We start from the raw sequence: 20,455 nt of genomic DNA on the forward strand, positions 1-20,455 counted from the left end.
ATCTGAGTGTTTAAGAAGGCTGACAGATAAATGGCAGCTCTTTAAAAAATATTCTTATGGTCCATTCCATGGGTTTCATCATACAGGAAAATATCAGCGCTTTGATTTTGGGGGCTCTATGCTTTAATCTATCTTACAAAGTTTCATTACACAATACAAAGAAAGGGGACATCAAAGAAGGTAACTTCATTATCCAATTTGAGAGCCTCTAGCTGGGGCTACTTAAAAAGTAAAAATAAATGGGTAAAAATTAAAAAAATTCAGTTCCTCAAGTGCTCAGTAGCCCCATACTGGTTCTCATGTTGGACAGAGGAGATACAGAGTATTTCACATCACAGTAAGTTCCACTGGACAGAGCTGTAAATTACTGAGCTTCAGAAGGGCACAGAAATCATCTAGTAATAAAAGAATAAACAGGGCTATAAAATAGTCTAATTTGTTAAATAATGGACAGCCCATAATTTGCAAAGGGTCATGTTTCCGGAAAATGAAAAAATAAAGAAAATATTTATGGCTTATCTGTTGTTAATCTTTCTGAGTGTTTTCTATGCCACAGAGTACCTTTTGGTAAATTAATATCCTGCCACACTAGGATTTGTTTCTAATGTTTTAGAATACAAAAGATGAACTTTTCCACCTCACCATCCTTGGGAAGGCTATCCCAGAGCTGCTGAAAATGCTGAGAAAGTGTCTCCCTCAGTGGAAGCAGAATCTCCTTCACATGCTAATCTGGTCTCCTGTCCTGAGAAGGATAATAGCAGCCTTGGTTGAACAATGGGTTAAGAAAAGCTGGTAAGTAGACTGCCTCTCTAGGTTCCTCCTCTCTAGGCAGGGTTTCCCTGAAAGAAAGGCAGCAGCCCCAGTCAGGGACTTATAGATAAAACTCCCAACTCCCTGGGACAGAGTGCCTGGGGGAAGGGGCAGCAGTGAGCACAGCTTCAGCAGACTTAAATGTTCCTGCCTATCAGCTCTGAAGAGAGCAGTGGATCTCCCAGCACAGAGCTCAAGCTCTGCTAAGGGACACAGGCTGCCTCCTCAGGTCGGTCCCTGACCCCCATGCCTCCTGACTGGGAGACACCTCCCAGCAGGGGTCGACAGACATCTCATACAGGAAAGCTCCAGCTGTCATCTGGTTGGTGCCCCTCTGTGAAGAAGCTTCCAGAGGAAGGAACAGGCAGCAATCTTTGCTATTCTGCAGCCTCTGTTGGTGACACCCAGGCAAAAAGCATTTGAAGTGGACCTCCAGCAAACTCCAGGAGACCTGCAGCAGAGGGGCCTGAGTGTCGGAAGGAAAACTAACAAACAGAAAGGAATAGCATCAACATCAACAAAAAGGACGCCCACACACCCCATCCTAAAGTCACCAGCATCAAAGACCAAAGGTAGATAAATCCATGAAGATGAGGAAAAAACCAGCACAAAAAGCCTGAAAATTCCAAAAACTGGAATGCCTCTTCTCCTCCAAAGGATCACAACTCTTTGCCAGCAAGGGATTAAATCTGGACGGAGAATGAGTTTGATGAATTGACAGAAGTAGGCTTCAGAAGATGGGTAATAACAAACTCCACCAAGCTAAAGGAGCATGTTCCAACCCAATGCAAAAAAGCTAAGAACCTTGATAAAAAGTTACAGGAACTGCTAACTAGAATAACCAGTTTAGAGAAGAACATAAATGATCTGACAGAACTGAAAAACACAGCATAAGAACTTCGTGAAGTATACACAAGTATCAATAGCAGAATCAATCAAGCAGAAGAAAGGATATCAGAGATTGAAGATCAACTTAATGAAATAAAGCACGAAGACAAGATTAGAGAAAAAAGAATGAAAAGAAATGAACAAAGCCTCCAAGAAATATGGGACTATGTGAAAAGACCAAACCTAAGTTTGATTGGTGTATCTGAAAAGTGACAGGAAGAGTGCAACCAAGTTGGAAAACACTCTTCAGGATATTATCCAGGAGAACTTCCCCAACTGGTAAGACAGGCCAATATTCAAATTCAGGAAATACAGAGAACACCACACAGAAACTCCTCAAGAAGAGAAACCCAAAGACACATAATCATCAGATTCACCAAGGTTGAAATGAAGGAAAAAATGTTAGGGTGCAGCCAGAGAGAAAGGGTGGGAAAGGGAAGCCCACTAGAATAACAGCAGATGTCTCTGTAGAAACCCTACAAGCCAGAAGAGAGTGGGGGCCAATATTCAACATTCTTAAAGAAAAGAATTTCCAACCCAGAATTTCATATCCAGCCAAACTAAGCTTCATAAGCAAAGGAGAAATAAAATCCTTTATGGACAAGCAAATGCTGAGAGATTTTGTCGCCACCTGGCCTGCCTTACAAGAGCCCCTGAAGGAAGCACTAAATATGGAAAGGAAAAACCAGTACCAGCCACTGCAAAAACATACCAAATTGTAAAGACGATCGACACTATGAAGAAACTGTATCTATCAACTAATGGGCAAAATAACCAGCTAGCATCATAATGATAGGATGAAATTCACATATAACAATATTAACCTTAAATATAAATGGGCTAAATGCCCCAATGAAAAGACACAGGTTGGCAAATTGAATAAAGTGTCAAGACCCATCAGTGTGCTGTATTCAGGAGACCCATCTCATGTGCAAGGACACACATAGGCTCAAAATAAAGGGATGGAGGAATATTTACCAAGCAAATGGAAAGCAAAAAATAAAAGCAATCCTAGTCTCTGATAAAACAGACTTTAAACCAACAAAGATCAAAATAGACAAGGGCATTACATAATGGTAAAGGAATCAATGCAACAAGAGCTAACTATCCTAAATATGTATGTACCCAATACAGGAGCACCCAGATTCATAAAGCAAGTTCTTAGAGGCCTACAAAGAGACTTAGACGCCCACATAATAATAGCAGGAGTCTTTAACATCCCTCTGTCAATATTAGACAGATGAACAAGACAGAAAAATTAACAAGGATATTCAGGACTTGAACTCAGCTCTGGACCAGGGGACTTAATAGACATCTACAAAACTCTCCACCCCAAATCAACAGAATATACATTCTTCTCAGCACCTCATCGCCCTTAGTCTAAAATTGACCACATAATTGGAAGTGAAACACTCCTCAGAAAATGCAAAACAATGGAAGTCATAAGAGTCTCTCAGACCACAGTGCAATCAAATTAGAACTCAGGATTACGAAACTCACTCAAAACCACACAACTACATGGAAACTGAACACACTACTCCTGAATGACTACTAGGTAAATAATGAAATGAAGGCAGAAATAAAGATGTTCCGTGAAACCAACGAGAACAAAGACACAATGCATCAGAATCTCTGGGACACAGCTAAAGCAGTGTTTAGACGGAAACTTATAGCACTAAAATGTACACAGGAGAAAGCAGGAAAGATATAAAATTGACACCCTAACTATAGAAGGAAGAGCAAACAAATTCTAAAGCTAGCAGAAGACAAGAAATAACTAAGATCAGAGCAGAACTGGAGGAGATAGAGACACAAAAAACTCTTAAAAAAATCAATGAATCCAGGAGTTGTTTTTTGGAAAAGATTAACAAAATCGATAGACTGCTAGCCAGATTAATAGAAAAGAGAGAAGAATCAAACAGACACAATAAAAAATGATAAAGGGGATATCACCACTGACCCCACAGAAATACAAACTACCATCAGAGAATATATAAACACTTCTACGCAAATAAACTAGAAAATCTAGAAGAAATGGATAAATTCCTAGACACATACAGCCTCCCAAGTGTAAACCAGGAAGAAGTTGAATCCCTCAATAGACCAATAACAGTTCTGAAATTGAGGCAGTAATTAATAGCCTATGAGCCAAAAAAAAAAAAAAAAAAAAAAAAAAGTCCAGGACCAGATGGATTCACAGCTGGATTCTACTGGAGCTACATAGGGGACCTGGTATTATTCCTTCTGAAACTATTCCAAACAACAGAAAGAGAGGGACTCCTCCCTAACTAATTTTATAAGGCCAGCATCATCCTGATACCAAAACCTGGCAGAGTCACAACAAAAAAAGAAAATTTCATGCCAATATCCCTGATAAACATCAATGCAAAAATCATCAATAAAATACCGGCAAACCGAATCCAGCAGCACATCAAAAAGCTTATCCACCACGATCAAGTTGGCTTCATCCCTGGGATGCAAGGCTGGTTCAACATATGCAAATCAATGTAATCCATCACATAAACAGAACCAATGTTGAAACCCATATGATTATCTCAATACACACAGAAAAGGCCTTTGATAAAATTCAACACCCCTTTATGCTAAAAACACACAATAAACTAGGCATTGATTGAATCTATCTCAAAATAATAAGAGCTATTTATGACAAACCCACAGTCAATATCATACTGAATGGGCAAAAACTGGAAACATTCCCTTCGAAAACTGGCATAAGACAAAGATGCTCGCTCTCATCACTTCTGTTCAACATAGCATTGGAAGTTCTGGCCAGGGCAATCAGGCAAGAGAAAGAAATAAAGGGTATTCAAATAGGAAGAGAGGAGGTCCAATTGTCTCTGTTTGCAGAAGACATGATTGTATATTTAGAAAACTCCATTGTCTCAACCCCAAAACTCCTCAAGCTGATAAGCAACTTCAGCAAAGCCTCAGGATACAAAATCAACGTGCAAAAATCACAAGCATTCCTATACACCAATAATAAAGAAACAGAGAGCCAAATCATGAGTGGACTCTCATTCACAATAGCTACTAAGAGAATAAAATACCTAAAAATGCAACTTACAAGGGATGTGAAGGACCTCTTCAAGGAGAACTACAAACCACTGCTCAAGGAAATAAGAGAGAACACAAACAAATGGAAAACATCCCATGCTCATGGATAGGAAGAATCAATATTGTGAAAAAAGGCATACTGTCCCAAGTAATTTATAGATTCAATGCTATCCCCTTCAAGCTATCATTGACTTTCTTCACAGATTTAGAAACAACTACTTTAAATTTCATATGCAACCAAAAAAGAGCCCATATAGCCAAGACAATCCTAAGCAAAAAGAACAAAGCTGGAGGCATTGTGCTACCTGACTTCAAACTATACTACAAGGCTACAGTAACCAAAACAGCATGGTACTGGTACCAAAACAGATATACAGACCAATGGAACAGAAAAGAGGCCTCAGAAATAATGCCACACATCTACAACTATCTGATCTTTGACAAACATGACAAAAACATGCAATGGGGAAAGGATTCCCTATTTAATAAATGGTGTTGGGAAAACTGGCTTGCCATATGCAGAAAACTGAAACTGGATCCCTTCCTTATACCTTATACAAAAATTATCTCAAGATGTATTAAAGACTTAAATGTAAGACCTAAAACCATAAGAACTCTAGAATAAAACCTAGCCAATATCATTCAGGTCATAGGCAAGGGCAAAGACTTCATGACTAAAACACCAAAAGCAATGGCAAGAAAAGCCAAAATTGACAAATGGGATTTAACTAAACTGAAGAGCTTCTGCACAGCAAAAGAAACTATCATCAGAGAGAACAGGCAACCTACAGAATAGGAGAAACTTTTTGCAATCTATCCACCTGACAAAGGGCTAATATCCAGCATCTATAAGAAACTTAAACAAATTTACAAGAAAAAAACAAACAACCCAATCAAAAAGTGGGCAAAGGATATGAACAGACAGTTTTCAAAAGAAGACATTTATGTAGCCAACAAACCTAAAAAAAAAGCTCATCATCACTGGTCACTAGAGAAATGCAAATCAAAACCACAGTGAGATACCATCTCATGCCAGTTAGAATGGTGATCATTAAAAAGTCAGGAAACAACAGATGCTGGAGAGGATGTGGAGAAATCGGAATGCTTTTACGCTGTTGGTGGGAGTGTAAATTAGCTCAATCATTGTGGAAGACAGTGTGGCGACTCAACAAGGATCTAGAACCAGAAATACTGTTTGACCCAGCAATCTCATTACTGGGTATATACCCAAAGATTACAAATCATTCTACTGTAAAAACACATGCATACATATGTTTATTGTGGTAGTATTCACAATAGCAAATACCGGAACCAACCCAAATGCCCATCAATGATAGACTGGATAAAGAAAATGTGACACATATACACCATGGAAAACTATGCAGCCATAAAAAAGGATGAGTTCATGTCCTTTGCAGCGACATGGATGAAGCTGGAAATCATCATTCTCAGCAAACTTACACAGGAACAGAAAACCAAACACGACATATTCTCACTTATAAGTGGGAGTTGAACAATGAGAACACATGCACACAGGGAGGGGAACATTACACACAGGGGCCTGTTGGGGGATGGGGTACTAGGGGAGAGGTAGCATTAGGAGAAATACCTACTGTAGATGATGGATTGATGGGTGCAGCAAACCACCATGGCATATGTATACCTATGTAACAAAATTGCATGTTCTGCACTTGTATGTCAGAACTTGAAGTATATATATATAGTATTAACCACAGGCAAGTACCTTAAAATTCAACAACAACAACAACAAAAAAAAAAAAAAAAAAAAAAAAAAGAAAGAAAAAGAAAAAGAAAAAGAAAAGCTGGCAAGTGTAAGAAGGGATGGCTTCACTGGTTGGTCACAGCCTGGAATTCACTTGGCTTTACCCATGGGTGTGGTCACCATGTCAAGGTCAGTCCCCAGGGGTGCTAGGACCTCATGTCTTCTCTACCAGTTTTTTGATCCATGCCTCTGGGACAGAAGGAGAGCAAGAATCAGGGCAGGTTCTTCTCTGTGATGTTTGTATGGCTTATCCATGGAGGAGGTGATTTATGTGGGAAAACTAAATGGCTAAGGCCATTAGTATGTTAACGAACTTGTTAAATATTGAATGTTAATCAACTTGTTAACAGTTGAATATTAAAGACCTAGGCTTGTTTAGAGTTAGCCAACTGGAATCCAACTTACTCTTATTTTTTGGTTCTCTTTGGACTGGGTTGAGACCAGAGCACCACACAGTTTCTTAGTTCCAGATCCTTATGGAACTGCCACTAGGGATCATACTCCATTTTTGTATGATTTTAAAAAGCACTTCTTCCTCTAGTCACTTTACTTCTAGCTACCAGAAAATTGTTATAACATACTGAAATCATTATACTGAAATCATAATTGTTATAATATACTGAAATCATTAAATCATTATAAGACCATCTACCAATAACTCATCAAAATAAATATACTAATCCACTGCAATGTGTATGGCACCCTTTAGTTGTGCCATGCACAACCCAGGAACTATACACATAATCTTGTCTCGATTCTTTTGGCTGACACTGTTTGGATGCGGTTGAGGAAGGTCTTATTTAGAGCAAATAAAAAATGGTAAATATGAAGGTTAATATAAGAAAAGCTATAAATATATACTTGCTCTTCTCTGATCTTCTTTAAATGTCATACAATTATATAAAGTAATAATTATAACAGTATGCCATTGAATTTGTAACATACCTAGCTGTAACAGGGATAACAATAATAGCACAAAAGGGAGGAAAAGGAAATACAGCAATATAGGACTAATCTTTCTACAGTTCACTAGAATTAAATTGGTATAAATTGTAAACAGATCAGATGGTTGTAGATGTATGGCATTATTAAATTAAATTGGTATAAACTGTATAATTTTGATATATTAAATTGGTATAAATTGTATAATTTAATTGGTATAAATTAAATTGGTATAAATTGTAAACAGATCAGATGGTTGTAGATGTGTGGAGACTTAAATATCCTACATTCAATAAAGGGAGGAACACCTAGTAAAAAGAAATAAAATTAGAAGACTTGACAATACTATAAACAAACTAGAACATATGCCTATGAAATAATCTACCCAGAAACAGCAGAATTTATTTTTCTCAAGCACATACAGAACATTCTCCAGGATAGAATACATATTAGTTCATAAACAAGCCTCAATAAATCTAAATAAATTTATATCATACAAAGTATGTTCTCTGAATATGGTAGAATAAAATTATAAAGCAATCATAAAAAAATTTAGGAAATTTACAAATTTGTGGAAACTAATATACTCCTAAATAGTCAATGAGAAAGAAGTCACAAGGGAAATAAAAAGGATCCTTTGAGGTGAATGAAAATAAAGGTACAACATACTAAAACTTATGGGATACAGCTAAAATAGTACTGAGAGGAAAATTTATAGCTATAAACTATAAATGAACTAATCAATGAATTGGGTAAGATTGTAGGATGCAAAATCATATACAAAAATCTATTTCTATACACTAGCAATGAAAAAATCTATGATGAAATTAAATAACAATTCAATTTAAAACAGCATCAGAAAGAAATAATTCAATTTAAAAGAGCACCAGAAAGAAACAATTCCATCTATAAGATCACTAAGAAAACTTAGGAATAAATTTAACAAAAAAAATGCAAGATTTATACTTTGAAAACTACAAAAAAATTGTTGAAAGAAATTAAAGAAGATGTAAATAAATGAAAGATCTATGTTCATAGATTGGGAGACTTAATGTTGTTAGGATGGCAATATTCCCCAAATTAATCTACAGATTCAATCCAATCACCAAAACAATCTTACAAAAGAAGAATAAAGTTGAAAAACTTACACCGCTATATTTCAAACTTACTACAAAAGTACAATAATTAAGACAGTATAGTGCTGGCATAAGGATAGACATAGCAATCAATGGAATAAAATAGAGAATCCAGAAATAAATCTTCACACATAAGGTCAACTAAATTTCAACAAGGGTACTAAAACAATTCAATGTCACATCCATAAGCTTTTCGACAAATGGCGTTGGGGCAACTGGATATTCACATGCAAAAGAATGAAGCTTAGCCCCTACTTCATACCATGTAAAATTAGTTAACAGAGATCATAGGCATAAATTTAAGAGTCAAAACTATAAAATTCCTAAGGAAAAACACAGGAGTAGTAGTTTTGTTTTGTTTTGTTTTGTTTTGTTTTTGAGACAGTCTCCCTCTGTCGCCCAGGCTGGAGTGCAGTGGCATGATTTCAGCTCATTGTAACCTCTGCCTCCCAGGTTCAAGTGATTCTCCCTTCCTCAGCCTCCCAAGTAGCTAGGATTACAGGTGCCCACCACCACGCCTGGCTAATTTTTGTATTTTTAGTAGAGATGGGATTTTGCCATGTTGGCCATGCTGGTCTCAAACTCCTAACCTCAGGTGATCCACCTGCCTCGGCCTCCCAAAGTGCTGGGATTACAGGCAGGAGCCACTGCACCTGGCCAGGAGTAAATCTTTGTGAGCTTGGATTCAACAATAGTGTATTAGATATGACACTAAAAATACAAGCAACCAAATAAAAAATAAACTGAACTTACTCAAAAATTTTTTAAAATTATGATTTAAATGACACTGTCAAGAAGGGAAAGTAGTAAACACAAAATGAAAGAAAACATTTGCAGATCATATTTGTATGGATTTTTTTGTCTAGAATATACAAAGAACTCCTACAACTCAGTAATGAAAGGACAAAGTAGACATTTCTCCACAGAATATATACAAATTTCCAACATAAAAAGATGCTTAATATTATTAGTTATCAGGAAGTACAAATCAAAACTACAATAACACTTCACAAAGTGGCTATAATAAAAAAGACTGATAATAACAAGTGTTGGCAAGAATGTGGAGACATTGAAACCCTCATACATTGCTGATGGGAATACAAAATGGCTCAGCCACTTTGGAAACAGTCTGGCAGTTTCACAAATGGTTAAACAGAGAATGACCACATGATCTGATAATTCTACTACTAGGCATATACTCAAGAGAAATGAAAACATATGTCTACATAAAAACTTGTACACAAATGTTCATAGCAGCATTATTCATAACAGCCCAACTAGAGAAATAATGCAAATGTCCATCAAGTGAACAGATAAATAAATATGACATAATCCATACAATGAAATATTACTGAGGAATAATTAAGAAATGCAATGAAATACATTGCATGCTACCACATGGATGAACCTTGAAAGCATTAAGTAAAAGAATCCAGTCACAAAAGACCACATATTGCATGATTCCATTTATATGAAATGTACAGAATAGGCAAATCCATAGAGACAAAAAGCAGATTAGTGGTTGCCTAGGGCTAGTGAGGAGGAGAATGGGGTGTTTGAGGAGTCATAAAGGGCACAGTTTCTTCTTGGGGTTATGAAAATGTTCTAAAATAGATTTTCCTAACTATTACACAGTTGTGAATGTACTAAAAGCCACTGAATCATACACTTTAAGTGGGTGAATTTTACATGTGAATTGTATCTCAATAAAACTATTTTAAAACTAATACCATACACATCTATTTGCATTGCAAATACAAAGAACTAACTACATGTGAACCAAATGATGAGGGTAAAACTGTCATAACAGCACTTTCATTATTTATTTTCCATTATTTCAAAAGCTAAAGTATCACATCATTTATTTGCCCCTGATGGAAGTCTTTTGTAATAGTTTTGCATCTGTTATTTCCTTTTAGTTTGGCCACCAGTACTGCCCTCATCCAGGCCTTCATAGCTCCATGTCTTCTTACTTCAGTAACTTTGTTAAAAAACATTCTCTGGCCTCCAGCTTTTCTCCCTTAAATTGTTCTTTCCCATATGTGTTGATGGGAAGAAAATGATGAAAAAGATAAAAATCAAGCAACCGGGAAGACACTGAGGAAATAAATAAATGAAACAACCAACTCCCGCAATACAAAACACTGTTTTGGGCAGACAGCTATGCCATACATCTGCATGATCAATAACTGGCAAAAAACACTTGGAACATAAAAGTGCTCAACAAGACAAGATTTATTACAAACTTTAAAACATTCAGTTTAGCTTTTAGCCTAATGTCCAGGCACTGCAGAGTCTAGAATCTAATTTACTATTTATTGGAATACTAACTTGTTGACAGCACATTTTATGTGTCTTTATTTATTTCATCATTTAAGCATAAAACCTTAGGAAAGTAATTTGATGTTACCTTTTTTACTTAAAACCATCTCACTTGTTTTAAAAACTTCTTAGGGAAGCTAATTTATCATGCTTTTTATAATGTGCTAAATTGGTCTAAAAACAAAAAGCCAGCAAATAAAGCCCTAACAAATCTTAGCCCTTGAAATCAAACACTGTCATTTAAATATCAAGATTACCTAACAATAAAGCAATCTGTAAAAAACAAATAACCTTAAATTTTTTTTTCTAAAAGCAGTGAGTCAAATTTGAATTCATCATGGCTTTGCACTATCATTTCTTCAGATAGGCTTAGATAACAACTTAAATGCCTCCCAAAATATTTTCTTTCTCAATTTTCCCACACCATAGACTAATAGCTCAATGCAAAATGGAAATACAACTATAGAGATAATATGACTGATTTTTGAAAACAAGTTCAGTACTGAAACGAAGGCTACTCTTCAAAGGTATTACAATGGAAGGCTACATACTTATTCCAATGAGTCTGCCACTGCTCAGGGGACTTCCTCTTTAGGAATCATCTCATTTTGTACACAAAAAAATCTTGTCGCTTTGTACTTGAATTTTGTTTTGATTAAAAATGGTATTTCTCCAGCCTTATTGGCCTTTACATATATAACACATAGCTTTTAAAAGATCTGTAGCTCTTTCAAAAAAAAATAAAATCTTTTCTTATTAATAAAAGGATTAACATCTGTTACCACTAAAAATATTCAAGAATACAGATCAGATTCAGAAAGCTCTGAACAGCAAGAAGATTGTTGTACTAAGGACATAGCTTTCTAAGGTCAACACATTGGTGAAGATAGCACTCATTATAATTTGTTTTAGTATTTATGTCCCATTTCTAGAATGCTTATCTCACAGAAGGTAGTAAGCAGAAAAGTCTTAAAACTCAGATTAGCGTTGTCAGATACTATTTACCAATGGTAAGTTATGGTTTATACACGTGGTATAAGCCATTCTCTGGGTAGAATGACTTGCCCCATATGCAAATATCTTAAGGAAAATCCCAGGTCCTCATCTTCAATGGCTACATTTCACTAGAACTATTGTGATTACTGAGTTCAGGTCACTTGCAATTATTCCCTTGATTATGAGACATATGATGGATATATAGGAGGGCATGATTAAAATAGGCAATTCTGGGAAAAACAGGTCCTCAGTCAAGCCCAGAAAGGACTGACTGGCCTCTGGTGTCATACATGATCACCAGAAAGAGACTAACAATATGAGGTTGGATAACGCTTCATCCAAAGCCTTCTGTAGACAACTAACTGCGTAGACCTGACGCCCCTGTGTCTTGAGAGATTTAGCCTCTGGACATTCCTAATATAACATGATAGTAATGAAGAACTGAATAGTTGACCATGAACCAAGGCAGGACCTCTAACTATCCAGGCTTAATGAACATGGAGAAAGAGAGAAGGGACCAGGAGTTTTGAGAGGCAGAGAAGAAGTGGCCAGATGGAAGTTGTATGTCTGTGATAAGTTGGAAAAATTTGCTGTATAAAGGAACTTGAATCAGGCTGCCAGTGGGGACCAGCTTCCTTCAGTGGCAGGATACCTGATCACAAACCGTATGCCTTTGTCAGTCTGTTCTGTGTTGCTATAAAGGAATACCTGAGACTGGGAAGTTTATAAAGAAAAGAGGCTTATTTGGCTCATGATTCTACAAGGCTGTATAAGCATGGCGCCAGCATCTGCTGTGCTTCTGGTGGGCATCAGGAAGCTTTTACTCATGGTGGAAGGCAAGAGGAAGCAAGTGAGTCACATAATGAGAGGGAGCAAGAGAGAGAAGGAAGGAGGTGCCAGCCTCTTTAAATAACCAGATCTCCTGGTAACTAAGAGAGTGAAAACTCACTCATTACCATGGGGAGGGCACCAATGCCATTCATGAAGGATTCGCCTCTGCGACTCAAACACCTCCCACCAGGTCCCATCCCCAACACTAAGGATCACATTTCAACATGAGATTTGGAGGGGATAAACATCCAAAGCATATCAGTGCCTGAGTGAAAAACCCAGAGTTAGTTCTATTCCTGTCAATGGGATTTTGGCAATCACTATATCTGAGTGTTCTCTGAGTATACATGTACCTGTATTGTGACTTCAGCTCCCTAAAGTATCTCCCTGTTTAAATTCTTGCTCCCTCTCACCCATTAGCCACACTGCAGGCAGATGGATCCTTTTAAAAATCCAAATCTGATTACCATAGCTAAGATTTCCTGTTACATAGTCAGAAGCTACACAGAGCCACTTATTTACTTCTTAAACTTATGAAATAGGTAAAACTATTAATATTATTCTGTTTTACAGATGAAAATCTGAGGAACAGAGAAGTTAAGCAACTTGTCCAAAGTCACACAGGAAACAAGTAGTAGAGGTGGAATTTGAACCTGGGTTCTTAATGCTATTTTACACCTTCCCTGCTTAAGCTTCCTATCATCCTGAAGATAGTGTCTAGAATCCATGACCTGATCTATGAGCTCCTCTGTGATCAGGTCCCCGCATAACACTTCAACCTCATTTCATGTCATATTTCCTTTATTGTTTGTGCTCTGGCTATACATATATACTCTCACACACATGTGCATGTACAACATGTATAGGTATATAGCTTATATATTTACACATGCACATATATTTATATCTCTATGCAAATATAGATATAGATTCTTTTCTACTTACAGTGGGGTTACATCCTGATAAACCTATTGTCAGTTGAAAGGATAAGTTCAAAATTCATGTAATACACTTAACCTACTGAACATCATACCTTAGCCTAGTCTACCTTAAAGGTGCTCAGAACACTTATATTAGACTACAGCTGGGAAAAAGCATTTAACACAAAGCCTATTTGATCATAAAGTGTTGAGTATCTCATGTAATTCAAAGAATACTGTGTTGAAAGTGAAAAACAGAATGGTTGTACTTGAAGTGCAGTTTCTACTGAATGTGTCTCACTTTGAATGATTGCAAAGTCAAAAAAAATCACAAGTCAAACCATTGTTTGGTTGAGGACTGTCTGTATAAATTTCCAAAAATATGAGAACGAAAGAGGCTGTATGGTATAGTGAGTAGGATTGGACACTCAGGCCAAACTACCTTGGTTCAAATTCTGATCCTGCCACTTATTTGCTTCAGGGTCAGAAGCAATTTACTTCTGTATTTCTAAGTTTCCTTACTTAATAAAATGAAGAAGGTAAGATTGATCTCCTAGACTCATGGCAAGGATTGAGCAAGTTAACATATACACAGCACTTAGAGTAAGTGCCTGGCAGGTAGTAATTTCTATATATTATTGGAATTTTCTCCCAGATTTGCCTGTGAAAGTATGTTCTCTCTGCCTAGAATATTCTTTTAACCTAGCCATCTCCCACTGCCCAACCTTGAGGATTCAGCTTAGACATCAATTCCTCCACAGGCCTTCTTGATGCCTCCAGATGGGCTGAGCTTCTCCCCAACCTTTACACATGCCCAGTGCACCCTGTATTTCCTGGGCTTCAAGTACCACCCTGGTCACTGTTGTTTACAACTGTATGCTCTGTGAAACTATAAACTCCATGAGGGCAGGCACTCTGTTTTCAATATTTGGTATCATTGCACTCACAACTCTGCCTGGTACAGAGCAGAGGCTCAATAAATGTCTGAATAATAAATGAAGCTCAGGGGAAAAAGTACCTTAATCTGCCCCTGGGGCTCTGGGGTAGATGTCAATGAGGAGGTAACACATGTATCTGGACTTGAAGGACAGCTACATGGGACACTGTCCTTCAGAGAGGTTAGGTGGGCCTGTTGATGCACAGAACAGTTCTGCAAAGACAGAAATGTGACATGGTCTGCCCATGTAGAATTGGTAATGTCACAGCATCATAAATGTGGAGACTTAAAAGAAAACTTAAAGATCCAGTAGAAGAAATACTTAAGAACACTGAGGTATGTTACTTTTTCAAGGGACTATATCTAATTATTGACAAATGGCACCTCTTAAATGAGTGCTCTTTTTATTTTACGAAGACTTATCAAAAGGTTTCCCTCTCTCCTATAAAAAAAAATATGAGGATGGAAAGAAATAGGCCATTATCTTCAGTGAAAAAAAAAAACAAAAACAAAAACAGAAATTCAAATACCACTTTTTCTAACTTACCAGTGGGAGCTAAATAATAGGTACACGTGGATATAGACTGTGGAATAACAGACACTGGAGACAGAATGGTGGGATGGTGGGAGGGTGAGAGGGGGTGAGAAATGAGAAATTACTTAATGGGTACAATATATACTATTAGGGTGATGGCTATGCTAAAAGCTCAGACTTTACCACTACTCAATATATCCATGCATTAAAACCGTACTTGTACCCCTACATTTATACCAAGAAAGAAAAAGAAGTAACTGCCACGTGCTCGGAATTTGAGAAAGGCCTCATGGTGACTATACTCAATGGGGACACGTAGTCCCCTGCAAATGGGCAACACTCTCTCATTCTGTTTATTACCAGATTAATCCTCTTGGGTAATTTTCAGTGTTGGTGTAATCAGACAGCCACCATTTAGCAGAAATAAATGCTCAGCAAAGTTTAGCTGCTCCAGTAAATTCTAAAGCCTCCCACAATGTCACTGCTATATACTTAGGAGAAGCATTAGGTAGAAGATTGCCTATGAGTACAAAATAAACGAAGAACAATAATACTGCCTTGAGAAGTCTGGCATGAGAATTCCAGAAGAGCCATTCCAGGCAGCAGAAATGGTGAGTTGACATTTACAATTAAATTGGAGCAATGAAAGTCAACCACGACATAATGCTTTCCTTTCCTTTTGCCTCTTTGTCTCCCTTCCCCATCTTTATAAGCTGCCTCACTCACATGGATGGGAGAAGGATGATGTAACATGCTTATAATACTTCTGGGAATGTCAACTTGGTAAGGTTGGTCCAGGCTTTGATGGACATGACTGAAATGTGAAAAGACCTAAACAGGTTGGAGCACTGGCCCTGTGAAATGATGTGTGATTCAACAAAGAGACATGCATTTCACAATTTCACTGCCAAAAGCAGCATCCATTTGATTAGTAGAAAATGGAAAAGGGATGATTAGTTACTTGACAATGTGGAGAAAAGACCAAGGGTAGCACAACAAATCCTGTCAACTATAAAAGCCAGTTACATATTTTGGTAACTTGTGGAGCAAGATGCATTTTGAGATTCTCAGGCAGGAAGACAGCTGAGAGACAGAGGCAAAAAAAAACAAAAACACATGTCCAGAGAAGGAGATTGGGCTCAACAGAATAATTGAGCTGTAGTGAGAGAAGAAACGTTGGAAGAAAGGTGTTACAACTGACAACAGACTTGCAGTGTGACAGTAAGTGATTGTCCAATTCAGAAATTATTAGTAAGGCCAAGCTAATATAAGACCCACAAAATTTAACTTAACATCCAATTTTGATGTGTTGGTTAAGTTAAAGATTTCTAGTTTCTTTATTTGCCTAAAACTAGTTGGCGATTCGTGCCCAATTCTTCATCCTCTGGTTAGCAGGATAAAGTAAACTTTTAGTTCTATTCCATTTAAACCAGAGTTCAAACTGTTGTTTTCAAGGAACTTTAGTTTTCAAGGAACTTTATTTTGTGCTCATTTGCTCTTGGATCAAGATGCCAAGCCTCTCATAAAAGCTTGTTTCCTCATTGCTTTGCTTCTTTTCCCTAAGAAGACATCTGAGCAACCTCATGTCCTAAGGGGAAAAATGAAGCTTTTGGGCCCAGCCCCCAGTGATGCCTATTGGCAGTCATGGCTGGGTTTGGGGCACTGCCAATTACATGATGACACACAATTTATTTGTAAGGTAAAAATCCTGACTCTGACATGTAAAAAATGTGAAAATCTGTGCATCTTACAATCAATGAAATCTGGTAAATACCGTTCAAGGAATATTGTTTGAACAGCTGTGTATAGTTTGGACCAGAGCACATAAACACCACAGGTAGATAAAGATCAGAAAAAGATTTCCATAGGCATTCAGCTATTAAGAAACGAAACCTTGTGCAAAGACAGAGATTTTCAAAATAGAAAGAAAAGGCAAGCTTCGAAGAAACACTGTGGCAGATGAGTCAACCGGAACAGTGGCAGCTTGGATCTAGTTTTAAAGGATGAAAGAATGGACTAAGCCAAGAGTTGAAAGTCTCGAAGACAAGGAAGTAGTAGCACTTGAGAATTCAGAAAGGGAAAAGGAGAATGAGTTCTGCTTTAAACATATTAACATTCAAAAAAAAAAAAAGTCAGAGAATTATCCTCACACAACTATGGGGAGGAGAGAGCTGGAGATATTGATGCTAAGATTACTCATGTACAGGAGGCAGCTTAAGGAGAAGGTTATATTCTCATTGGGGGTTTAGGGAGGAAGAAAACCAGGTGCACCAGCATGGACCTGTGTGCGCAAGGAGACATGGAGGGATGGAACCTCAGCAATGAAGAGGTGACAAACCCCAGACCAAAGGGGCTGCAGGAGACACCTCTGCCCAGGATAAGCATCCACCCCTTTGGTGCCTTCAGGTGGCATCCCATTGTTATCCTGAGGCAGAAAGCAGGTGCGGGCAAATCTTCCTGCTAGGGTGAGCTGCAAGATTCTCACACTTCCTTACACACCAAGGAAGCCGACACTTGCCTCTCAGAGTGAAGGAAAAGGGCTGGGACCAGCACAGATGGGAGTTCCCACTCTGAGACCACGTTGTCACGCTTAATTGCAAAGGCATGTTTGGACAATTTGTTTCTAAAGCTACATTTTACAAAAGGTAACATATGACACCCTCTAAAGACGAGGACTGTTAATTTAAAATTTGGAAATAAAAGGGGTTAGAGTTTCCATCATGTGCCTCTCTTGATTTCAAATCAAGTTTCAAGATTAATACAGCAGGCAAATGCATCACTGACCATAGGTTTTAGTCTGTTGCCTCATGTATAATAGTCACTTAGTCCTGGTTCTACAGCAGTTTTGGCGGCATTAAGTATTTATTTCAGGTTATATACCCCCTATTAACACAATGCCCCAAAATGGTGGATAAAAGAAAAAGTTACTCATTTGACAGGTGGAAATTTTATTTTCTTTTTTTGAGATGGAGTTTCGCTCTTTTGTCCAGGCTGGAGTGCAGTGGTGCGATCTTGGCTCACCGCAACCTCCGCCCTTCCAGTTTCAAGTGATTCTCCTGCCTCAGCCTCCCTAGTAGCTGGGATTACAGGTGCCCGCCACCACACCCAGCTAATTTTTGTATTTTTAGTAGAGATGGGGTTTCACCATGTTGGTCAGGCTGGTCTCGAACTCCTGACCTCGTGATCCACCCACCTCTGCCTCCCAGAGTGTTAGGATTACAGGCGTGAGCCACCGTGCTCGGCCAAATTTATTTTCTTAATCATTTTCTGGATTTTTAATATTCTTTTTTACACATACAAATGAATTTCCATTCACACTGTGGCTCCTCTAGTTAAGGCCTCCGGCTGGAGGCTCTCAGCTGGACTTCTGTCACCATTATCCCATCAGGATGATCCCATCCAGACAGACCCCACTACCATCTAGGGCTCTGCTGTCCAGCCTGGGAGTCACTGGCCACATGCAGCTGGTCAAGCACCTGAAATGTGGCCAGTCCAAATTGCAATGTGCTCTGAGTGTAAAACATACTGAATTTTAAAAACTCAGGTTAAAAACAAGAATGTAAAATGCCTCATTAATAATTTTCATATTGACCATGTGTTAAAATGATGTTTTAGATATATTAAAATATTAAATGTAAAATATTAAAAATTTAAAAACCATGTCAGAGAAAGAATAACAAAGAGTATCTAAGAAAAACCAGAAAGAATAATGAAAATATGAAATATTTGGAAATGACCTTCACAAAATATGCTCATTTGAAAAAAAGATGACTATATTCTTCTTAGAGCTAAAAAAAGACTTGTGCATAAGCAGGAAAAAAAAATAAAAAAAATTTGGCAAAAAAATTTTTTGTTTCATTTTACTTTTTAGAACATGGCTAGTAGAAAATCTAACATTACCTATGTGGCTTGCATCTGTGACTCACATTATGCTTCTTTTACATAGTGCTGGTATAGACTCTCAGCTTCTGGGTCTTAGTTATTTAATCAATAAATTGAAATCGATCAACCACCATTCATTATAGATCTAGTATGAGCTATGTACTATAACAAAGCAGCCCCCAAAACTTTTTGGCACCAGGGACCAGTTTTGTGGAAGACAATTTTTCCATAGACAGAGGGGTGAGGTAGGGGCATGGTTTGGGGATGAAACTGTTTCACCTCAGATCATCAGGCGTTTGGTTCTCATAAGGAGTCCACAACCTAGATCCCTTGCATGCACAGTTCACAGCAGGGTTCGTGTTCCTATGAGAATCTAATGCCACCACTGATCTGACAGGAGGTGGAGCTTAGGCGCTAATGCTGGTTCACTGCTCACCTCACGCCCTGTGGCTCAGTTTCTAGCAGGCCACAGTCCAGGAGTTGGGGACCTCTGCTATAACAGATTCTGGTAATATGAAGACATAAATAATGTGGTTGCTAACTTCTAAGAGCACCCAGTTCATGGGGGAGGGACATTTAAAATTAATTAATTAAAACAAATATGACAAGCTGGTAAAGATTAGAAATAAAGTACTCTGGAATCTCATAGAAGGACTTCACTATTTTAATGAATGAGGAGAAATTTTCATTTGCCTGGGAGGCAATTTAAGCCCCTGCCCCCCATCCCCCAGTCAGAGGGCACAGTGGGTGAGAAAATTCAGGGGGGAAAAGGAAACACATCTGGTGAACCAAATGTAGTTTGCAAAGGCTAGAACAGGCTGCCTGTGGGAAGGAGTCACAGATAAGACCTCGAGAGTAGGCAGGGGTAAAAAAGAACTTGCACATTGCGCCAAGAAGCATAGACTGCATCTTGTGGACAAGGGTCAGATTGGTGTTTAAAAATACCACTGTAGCAACATTGTGGAGGATGGACCAGATGGGTAAAGTAAATTAAGAGTTTGGTATTAAGGAGGAGAAGGCAGAGATGAAGGAAATGGGAAGAGTCAGGGTACCCATGGCAACAGTCAAGGTAACAATAATACAGATCTGAACAAAAGAAACAGATTGGAGAAGTATTTAGGGAGGTAGAATTGGCAGATCTTTGGGATTTAATGGATGTCAGAGGTAAAAAAAAAATGAGGTTTATGAACTTCGTGACTAAGACGAACATAAAATACCAGATGCCCACTAATGAAGGTGTCTATCAGAAGGTATTCTTAAAGAGTGACATAAAGCTCAGGAGCTGGACAGAGATGGAAATTTCTTTTGAAATGGAAGTGTCCTAAGTATTCAGATCAGCTAAACACCCCCTTTAGAGGTCCCTGCCCTAAGTGGATTCAATCTTGGCTCACTGTACTA

At 38.0% G+C, this 20,455-nt stretch overlaps 1 protein-coding gene across 1 annotated transcript in view; it reads right to left on the minus strand.

The window, feature by feature from the left end:
• The window catches only part of LOC105487759 (NACHT and WD repeat domain containing 2), a 197,118-nt gene that overhangs the window by 91,621 nt on the left and 85,042 nt on the right, over nucleotides 1–20,455 (minus strand). The gene's annotated exons all lie outside the window — the stretch shown is intronic.

This window comes from Macaca nemestrina, chromosome 3 (genome assembly GCF_043159975.1).
Source record: "Macaca nemestrina isolate mMacNem1 chromosome 3, mMacNem.hap1, whole genome shotgun sequence".
Taxonomy (NCBI): domain Eukaryota; kingdom Metazoa; phylum Chordata; class Mammalia; order Primates; family Cercopithecidae; genus Macaca; species Macaca nemestrina.